Source organism: Staurois parvus, unplaced genomic scaffold, assembly GCF_062004578.1.
Source record: "Staurois parvus isolate SC_StPar_1 unplaced genomic scaffold, SC_StPar_1.0 ptg000297l, whole genome shotgun sequence".
NCBI lineage: Eukaryota > Metazoa > Chordata > Amphibia > Anura > Ranidae > Staurois > Staurois parvus.
In genome coordinates, this window is record NW_028318093.1 from 6,529,235 (window position 1) to 6,538,554 (window position 9,320).

Genomic DNA, 9,320 nt, shown 5'->3' on the forward strand with positions numbered 1-9,320 from the left:
TGTCATTACTTCAGGGTGATTAAGCAGAACCTGTGGCCCCTTACATCAGGTGTCCCTAACAAAGTCCCTCCTTATATCAGGAGTTATTCTCAGAGTTCCTCCTTACATCAGGTGTCCTCACCAGAGTTCCCTTAATTAAAATGTCCACATCGAAGTGCCCCCTTACATCAATTGTCTCATCAGAGTGCCCCCTTACATCATTACCTCATCAGAGTGCCCCCTTACATCAATTGCCCCCCTCAGAGTTCCCCCTTTACACCAACTGTCCCCATCTGAGTGCCCCCTTACATCAACTGTCCCCATCAGAGTTACCCTTTACATCCCCTTTCAGGTCTCATTAATTTGTGAATGCACTCTCAGAAGTCTGGAGGGGCACAACTAAAATCTAGGAGAGTTATAGCCCACCCCAGCACCCCCTAGATCCGGGCCTGTTATAAAGTGAATTGCAGTTCAGTGAGTAAAATAAGTATCCCCGAGCAAAACATGACTTACTACTTGGTGGAGATACCCTTGTTGGCAAGCACAGAGGTAAGACGTTTCTTGTAATTGATCAGGCCCGGACTGGGACAAAAAATAGGCCTGGGCATTTTAGACTGACCAGCCAGGAGGGGGCATGCAAGGGCATTCGCGGAGGCAGTTGGTGACGGAATATTCACAGATTCGGTCCTTTGCACTGTAATGTAAAGGAACAGTGTGATATAAAGGGGATTGCACTGTAAAGGGGCACTGTATTGATTATGATAAGCTAGATCTAGTTTCATCTGAAGTGAAATCTTTGTTGGTTATTAGTTTATTAAGTATTATATGTCTAGAAAGGGGGACAACAGTTGAAAATCTGTAAGATTGAGATAATACAGATCTGTGTTCACTTACTCAATCAGCAGGTGTTGCAGCAAAAAGAACGTGGTTAGTCAGTGTACTATGCTATATTAGGGATCCAAGGTTTAATGTGGAACTGTAAATCAGAAAGACCAAGAGGAAGGGGTCAGTACAGAAAAGCCAATCAATTAAAAAAAACTCACCCATGCAGAAGAAGATGAATCACCTACCTTACAAACAATATGATACAGGGTGGAAGGTTCTCATTAAAAATTCCCCATAAGGGATTCACATCTACTTTCTCACCTGGTCCTTTTAGGGCAACTACTTCCAATGATGTGATGGTCAAATGGCCTGCGGGTGCTTCACAATGCACCCCGTGGCTGGAGAAGCTACCATATACTGTATACAGGGCGTCGAACCACTGCACGCTTGCAGAAGGGATCAGGGCATTCCCCAGTTCCAGTTTGGTCTTCCCCACATAAAATGCTCCACAATTGCACAATCGTAAGTATACCATCCTAGCTGTTCTACAGTTTGCAAAGCATTTAGGTCTATAAGGATCTCCATTGGATAGCAGTATGTCTTTTTTAACATTCATATATTTGCAGTAAGGACAACCCCCAAACGTAAAGGTGCCCAGATTTTTGCAGGGGTCTTTCCTAAACTTACCCACAAATTTGCTGTAGATCAGATGGTCTTTAATAGATCTAGGTTAGATATAGGTTATTGCTGGAGTTTGAGGAATCTGGTGACTAAGAGTGGGACCCATTTGTAATACATGCCAATATTTTTGAATGATTTATTTAACAGTGTTATGTTGTTTTGTGTAGTAAGCGATGATCCGCATTATTTTGGATTCTTTCATTGTTTTTTTTGGGAAAGAGTAGGTCCTGTCTAGATTTTAGTTTGGATCTTTTGCATGCTTTTTTCAAATAAGTGGGTGCTTATCCCCTCTCCAGTAGTCTAATTCTAATTTCAGCTGCTTCTTTGTGAAAAGTGTCCTTATCTGAGCAATTTCATCTTATTCGAAGATATTGACTGTATGGAAACAAATTGACTAGAGATCTGGGGTCCAAGCTTTTGGCATGCAGGATAGTGTTTCCTGCAGTAGGTTTCTGGTAGAGACTGCTTAAGAGGCCTCCCTCTGCATTTTTATTGATGGTCACATCTAAAAATGTAACCATAGTGGGGCTTGAGAGCATTATAAACCGTAAATTGAAATAATTTTTATTCATCACTTGCATGCATTGATGTAGTGCCTCTACTAAACCCTCCTACACTACAAAGATATCATCTATGAAGTGGTACCATATGACAGTGTAACTCGTCAATGGTATCAGTTCTTCATCGGAGGGGAAGGAGCACTCCCACTCCCTCAGGTACAAGCTGGCGGTAGGATAGGGCACAACATATCCCCATCACTGCGCCCTGTACCTGGAGGAATTGGGAGCCCTCAAAGGTGAAGTTGTTATGAGTAATAATGTACTCCAATTATGAGATGATGAAGTCGTTGAGTTGCCATTCTTGTCTGTGTTTTTGAAACAACTGTGATTAATGGCTGAGATTCCTTTATCATGAGGGATGGAGCTGTATAATGGTTCCACGTCAATTGCCACTAAAATGGCATCTCTGGACAGTTGGATCCCTTCTAGGTTTTGGAGTAGATGAATGGTATCCTGAATATAGGATGCAAGATTTGTGACATATGGTCTTAATTGTTCATCCACAAATCTACTTAGATTTTCCATGAGGGAGCCTCTACCAGAGATTATTAGTCTCCCTGGGGTCCTTATGGACCTTTTAGGTAGAGTATAGAATGTTGGGATTTTGGGGTGGCTTGTACGTATGAATTCCCATAGAGGTTTTAGGATCATTCCCTCAAGGTAGGCTTTGTCAATTAGTAGAAATCATGGTTAAATGTTTCAATTTTGGATTGCGGTATCTTTTGGTACTACTCTTGGCTGCGAAGAACCTTTAGGCACATTCGTCTATATTGATTATTATGCATGATCACTATAGTTCCATAATGAATAACACAAAAAACAGCGCAAAAATTAAATAAATAAAAATAATCACAAATAAATAAATGTCCGTGCAAAAAAAAAAAAAAAAAAAAATATATATATATATATATATATATATATATATATATAATATTTCAAACATAAATCCTTATTTCAAATATAAGTCCTTATTTTCTCAAAAGGATTTTCAAGACAATGTTCCAATATAAGGGATCCTATAGCCCCGTCAACGCGTTTCGCCCCACCCTTGAGAACGCCCTGTGGGTGGGGGAAACGCGTTGACGCACTTCCGGTCTGCCGTCATCTTGGCCTACGTCACTTCCTGTATTTGGAACGCACGTCGACTTTTGCGGTTCAAGCGGCCATTTTAGAGGTGGAAAGCTGGTCATCTTCTATAGTGATTCTTAAAGCGTGAGATCCCTATATTTACAATTTGGAAACTTGTTCCTTTGAAGCCTTTGAGGCTATTAAACAAGGCCTGTTATTTTATTGAAACATGTGAGTGTCCTTATTCTATCGATTTATATGGTATTGAGTGGCAGTATTACACTATGTAGCCTTTCTTTCCTTGCACATTATTGAGGATTCCATGGAGAAGTAGAGTGGAGTTGATTGCTGTATCTAAGCAGGGTGAAGAAGGCGATTTGAGTTCCTCCTGAGGGGCTATAGGATCCCTTATATCCTATGAGGCTTATTACTCACCTCCATCTGGTGAGTGCGGTCAATATTATTTTTCACGTGGTGATTTGGGGAAAATAAGGACTTATGTTTGAAATATTATATATATATATTTGCACGGACATTTATTTATTTGTGATTTATTTTTATTTATTTAATTTGTGCACTGTTTTTTGTGTTATTCATAGTTCCACCATTGTCTGAAGGTTTTATTGTGAGATCTCGTGACAATTGGAAAGTTTGTTTGGGGCCTCTCTTTCCTTTGCGGTAAGGTTGTTTGATGAGCGTGTGATTCTTAGTTTATCTATTTCTTTCATAGAGTTAGAAATGCTGATATATTGGGATTCGTGTGGGGTGAAGGGAATTTGTCAAATTTTTTCTTAAGGTTAGAGCCTTGGAGTAGGGGGTCCCTAGTAGTTATTTGTTGTTCCAAGAGGGACTCGATGTCCAATTAGTCTATTAGATCGGTCAGTTGTTCTTCCTCGAGCAATGCAATTAGCTTCTCAAGGGCTTCATCTTGTTGCTTCTGTACAGGCTGTTGTTTTGCCTGATCTTTGGAAAAAGTACTTTTCAATAATAGCTTGCAGGCTAATAATTGCAAATCTTTGAAGTCTTCAAATTTTGATATGGGCAGAAGCTGAGGCCCTTGATAACCAAATGAATTTCCTTGGGGGAAAGTTCGATAGATTGATAATACTAAGTTTGTTGTTGGTAGATGTGGATTTAGGGACATGTTTATGGGTATCACTATCCATAGTTGTTAGTTATTGTTCGTAGTGTCTAAAAAGACTCCCCCGATGATTGTGTACAAGGAACAGAGGATCATGTGTGACAGTGAGAAGAAGATTCAGAAAGAGAAGAACCAAACCCAGAAGGTCCAAAAGGACCATTAGAAGAATCATCACGAGTTACATGTATAATGAGTGGCTAGTGACCCCGTATACTTATTCTCAGAGGTGTAATGAGATAGAGGATCAAGCATGCGGATGATGCACCTGGTCTTTTCCTTTGGGATTGGATATCCCATTGAGCACACCAGTGGGTGGGTGACGCATGATTGCTCTGCGTTTTATTAATGCCAGTATATTGTGTGTATTTTAATATATTGTAATACCATTTGGTTATATTTTACTTCAGCACTTCCTTTAGTTGCCTTTAAAGTCCCGCCTTTGTGTTGGGGGGTTCCCCTTTTTGCTACAGAAACATGGAATGTAGGCAACAATCCATAGAAATTGGATGATGATCCCCTAAACTACTTAGCATCATAATCAGCATTTTTCTTCCTCCAAACACGGCGAGTCAAGTTAATGCCAAAGACCTCAATTTTGGTCTCATCTGACTACAGCAATTTCTCCCAATCCTTCTCTGAATCATTTAGATCAAGGGTAATGAATTAAAATTCACCAAGGTCCGGGCAGTAAAATATGCATGAATCAGAGGTCCGAATCTCATGTAGGCCCCAAACCATGTGTTGCTGTGGTGCAATTTTGAAAAAAAAAAGGGTCGGGGACTTCTTCAGATTTCTAGCAGGTAGTGCTGACCTACCCACAACGTGTGCAGCAAATGCACATGTACAGATCTGAACCTGTTTTCACATCAGTGTCCTCAATCCCCACTGCACATCACAGTCCCCTCCTCATTCACAGCTAGATCCCTCTTGATGAGTGTCCTCAGCTCCCCCTTTACATCACCCCCCTCCACCCCTTTCACAGTAGTGCTCTCACACCTCCTTGACATCAAACCCCCCCCCCCCCCCCAACAGTACTGTCCTCTGCCCCCTTCACTGAAGAGTACTCTGCCCCTTTTTACATAATCTCCCCACATTACTGTCCCCAGCCCCCCCATGTTACTGTCCTCAGCCCCCCCATGTTACTGTCCTCAGCCCCCACATTACTGTCCTCAGCCCCCACATTACTGTCCTCAGCCCCCCCCATGTTGCTGTCCTCAGCCCCCCTCCATGTTACTGTCCTCAGCCCCACATTAGTTCTCAGCCCCCCCCCCCCCACGTTGCTGTCCTCAGCCCTCCTCCATGTTACTATCCTCAGCCCCCCGTTACTGTCCTCAGCCCCCACATTACAGTTCTGAGCCACTCCCACTTTAAGGTCCTAAGCTCCCACACACCACAGTCCTTAGCCCCCCACATTACTGTCCTCAGCCCCCTCTTCACACCAATGTCCTTAGCCCCTTTAACTTTACCCCCCACTGTCCTACCTTGCACAGACAGTGATTAACAGTGATTGATTGCTAGGACTACCCTTCATCCTAACCGGTAACCTCGAGCAGCTCCCACCCTCCATCCAGAACTGTCCTGCCTCCTGCTGTCAGCTCTGTGATACAGACCACGAGACAGATGGAGGCTCTTAAATAGCAGTACTGCATGGGCCCAGATGGGAAAGTGACTCGGTCCGCATCCGGACCCCAGTCCACCATTTAGTGATACCTGATTTAGATGTTCATTGGCAAACTTCAGACAAGCCTGTACATGTACCTTCTTGAGGAGGGAGACCTTGCAGGTGCTGCAGGATTTCAAATCATGGCGGCTTATTGTGTTACCATTACTTTGTTTAGTGACTGTGGTCCCTACTGCCTTGAGATCATTCACAAGATCCTCCCGTGTAGTTCTGGGCTGATTCCTCACTTTTCTCATGATCATTCTTACCCATGAGCTGAAATCTTGCATGGAGCTGCAGACTGAGGGCGATTGATAATCATTTTGTATTTCTTCCCTTTTTTCTAATAATCGCTCCAACAGTTATCTCCTTCTCACCAAGCTTCTTGCTGATGGTCTTGTAGCCCATTACAGCCTTGTGCAGGTCTACAATCTTGTCCCTGACATCCTTTGACAGCTCATGGTGGTGAGGTTTGAATGGAAGAAAAAAATCCTGTGGACAGGTGTCTTTTATACACATACCGAGTTCTCATTAGGAGCACCTTCTTAAATTGACAGGAATAATCTGTGTACCACATGAGCACATAGCCAGTCTGTGGGAGCCAGAATTATTGTTGGTTGGTAGGGGATCAAATACTTATTTTACTCACTGAACTGCAGCTCAATTTGTATCGTGTTTTTTTTTTTCTGGATTTTTGGTTGATATTCTCTCTCTCATGTAAAATACACTTATGATAAAAACTTATAGACACTTAATTTCTTTGCAAGTGGGCAAATTTACAAGAGCTGCTGGGGATCAAATAATTATTTTTGCCACTATACATTTGGGGACATCTTCAGAGAGGTGGCTTTTATGCCCCTGCTTCATTGTGCACATGAGCTGCAACATATTATCTTGGTAATGACCACTTAATATAAATGGGATCCCGACGGGATTGGTAAACCTCTTCCTGTATTCCATTTTAGTCTCCTTTCTGCTAATCTTGGGGTGTTCCACTGACAGTTATCATAATTAGGCCATGCTATATCAATTTTACTAGTCACCCACCGTCATTCCTTGTGAAGTTGACATTTTCTCAATGAAAAGCGTTGAGTTATTGCTAAGTTAATTAACCTCCATTGTTGCTATTTTAACATTGTATTTTCCACAATATTGCAGTGATTGTAAACTTAAAATGTTTTTTCTTTAAAATAAAAAAAACATGTCATACTTACCTGCTCTGTGCAATGGTTTTGCACAGAGCAACCATGATCCACTTCTAAGGCCCCCCCCCCTTCCCCGCTGGCAATCCCCACTGAAGAGTGCTCCCATAGCAAGCCTCTTGCGGGCTCACTCCCATTGGCAAACAGAGCATGGCTCTGCCCCACCCCCACTATCTCCTAATAGGCTGTGATTGACAACAGCAGGAACCAATGGCTTCTGCTGCTGTCTGTGAGCCTATGAGGAAGAAGAGAGAGAGGAGAGGTGCTGCTCTTGGGCACAGTGCTGGATTGGGCTCAGATAAGTTTTAAGGGAGGACTGGGGAGGAGCTGCACTAATGCAGAGAATGCATTAAGATAAAAAACCATCAGCCTTTAAAACCACTTTAATTTCTATCCATCCTACAATATGATATTGAAGAGATGAACTTGGGGGGGGGGGGGGGGTGTCAAGGTTTTTGTATATTGAAACAACAGTTTTTATGTAATTCGCAAAAAAAGAGGCTTCATTTTAAGTATAGTACGTATTGGGATAATTTTTGGTTACCTTGAAAGTCCCATCTACCATATTTAAATTTTAGTTTATACAGCTAACAAACTTTTCCAGGTCCAAGTGTTTTCTTCACGACAAAAGGGTAGAGTTTCAGTTTTCATGTTTGTTTGCAGCTCTGTAATGCAGGTCGGTGCTGAATATTTTGAGGCTCTGTAAAATCAGCAGAACATGTTTATTCAGTCCCATAGGTGGTAATTTAATCATTACTTCACTGTATCTATAGATGGCTGCAAATAAAGCTGACACGTCTTTTGCAACAGTCAGTATTTACCATAGACATACTTGTGACATGTTTAGAATCTGGTCCCCCCTCCCTTGGTAAATGGTGATAATGTGTAAAATAGCTCGGCGGTGCATTTTGTGTAAATTCTTGCTTGTCAGATTCATTTGAGGACAGCTGAAGCACTTCAGTTGGCAGCTGTTCCCTGAGTGGCATTCCAAGTTCCGTGGTGAAAATCTCCTATGGTCAGGACCTTCCACCCTGTCCTATTTCCACAGACACTCTCAGCTATTGCCTATTTTGTTCTTTCACACTGGCGCTTAATTTCTGCAAGCACAACATAAGGAAAATATCAGACTTACAGTTTAACTTTCATTATTAGGTTTTCTGGTTCAATAGTTTTTATTCAAATTGCAAAACTGCGCATGCAGAGCCTTACACATAAGGCATTTGAAAGCACCAAGCATAACATGGCACTACAAAAAAAACCCCAAAAACATTGCAGGTACAAACAGGTGATTGGGAAGTCGCAAGTAGGAACCTTGCGGAATACTGCATCAGGCATTAACAAACAAGCTTTCCAAAAGTAGTGCCATATACAACGAATAGTAGGTTTTCAAGGATAATTACGATGCTTTCAGCAGGAGCTGAGCAATGGCAGTCCATATAATTCAAAACATTGCAAACTCTAAACTGGGGATGGACTCAGCAGAGGTTATGGTACCAGTTCAGTTATCCTGGAATATGCACTCCTTGCTGCACTCAACGGACCGGGGTAGTCCAAAGTCACTGGATACAAAAGAAAGCAAAAAGAGGGCGCACCGGCCTAGTGCATTATCGCAAAGAATTTTGAGGAAGAGGCTAGGTCCTCGAAACGCGTTAGCCAGTTGGAAGTCCAGGGTTCCATTGTTTTGCATTTATATGCTATATGGATTGGACACCGCTGTTTATTGTGATGTGCCTTTGTTTTATATGTCCATTGTGAGTATGATACCTACTTTTTATCTTTTTAAATAAATATTCTTTACGATAATGCACTAGGTCAGTGCGCACTCTTTTTGCTTTCTTGAGTCCATATAATTATTTAGTTTCCTCTTGGGGCAATGCCCATCCTTTTTCAGTTTACAGATTTTTAGTGGTGGTCTGGAGTGGAAGCAATCTGCTGGCTTTTACCTGTCTGGTATTCTAGTAGATACTGTATACTGGCTCCAGCCATTCATGTTTGATTTAGTGTCATGCTGGGCTTAAAACTGACTTTTTTTTCATAGGAGTGTTGCTATAGACTGTTTTCAGGGACAGATTTTCTTTCTCTTGTATCTGTTCCCCCACTCCTTCCACATCCTCTCCTGCAGGCAGAAATTTGGGGGTTTGATTCAAACAAGCTAAAAGGAAAAAAAACATCCCAGCTTTCATCAGAGGAGTTTCCTGATTTGG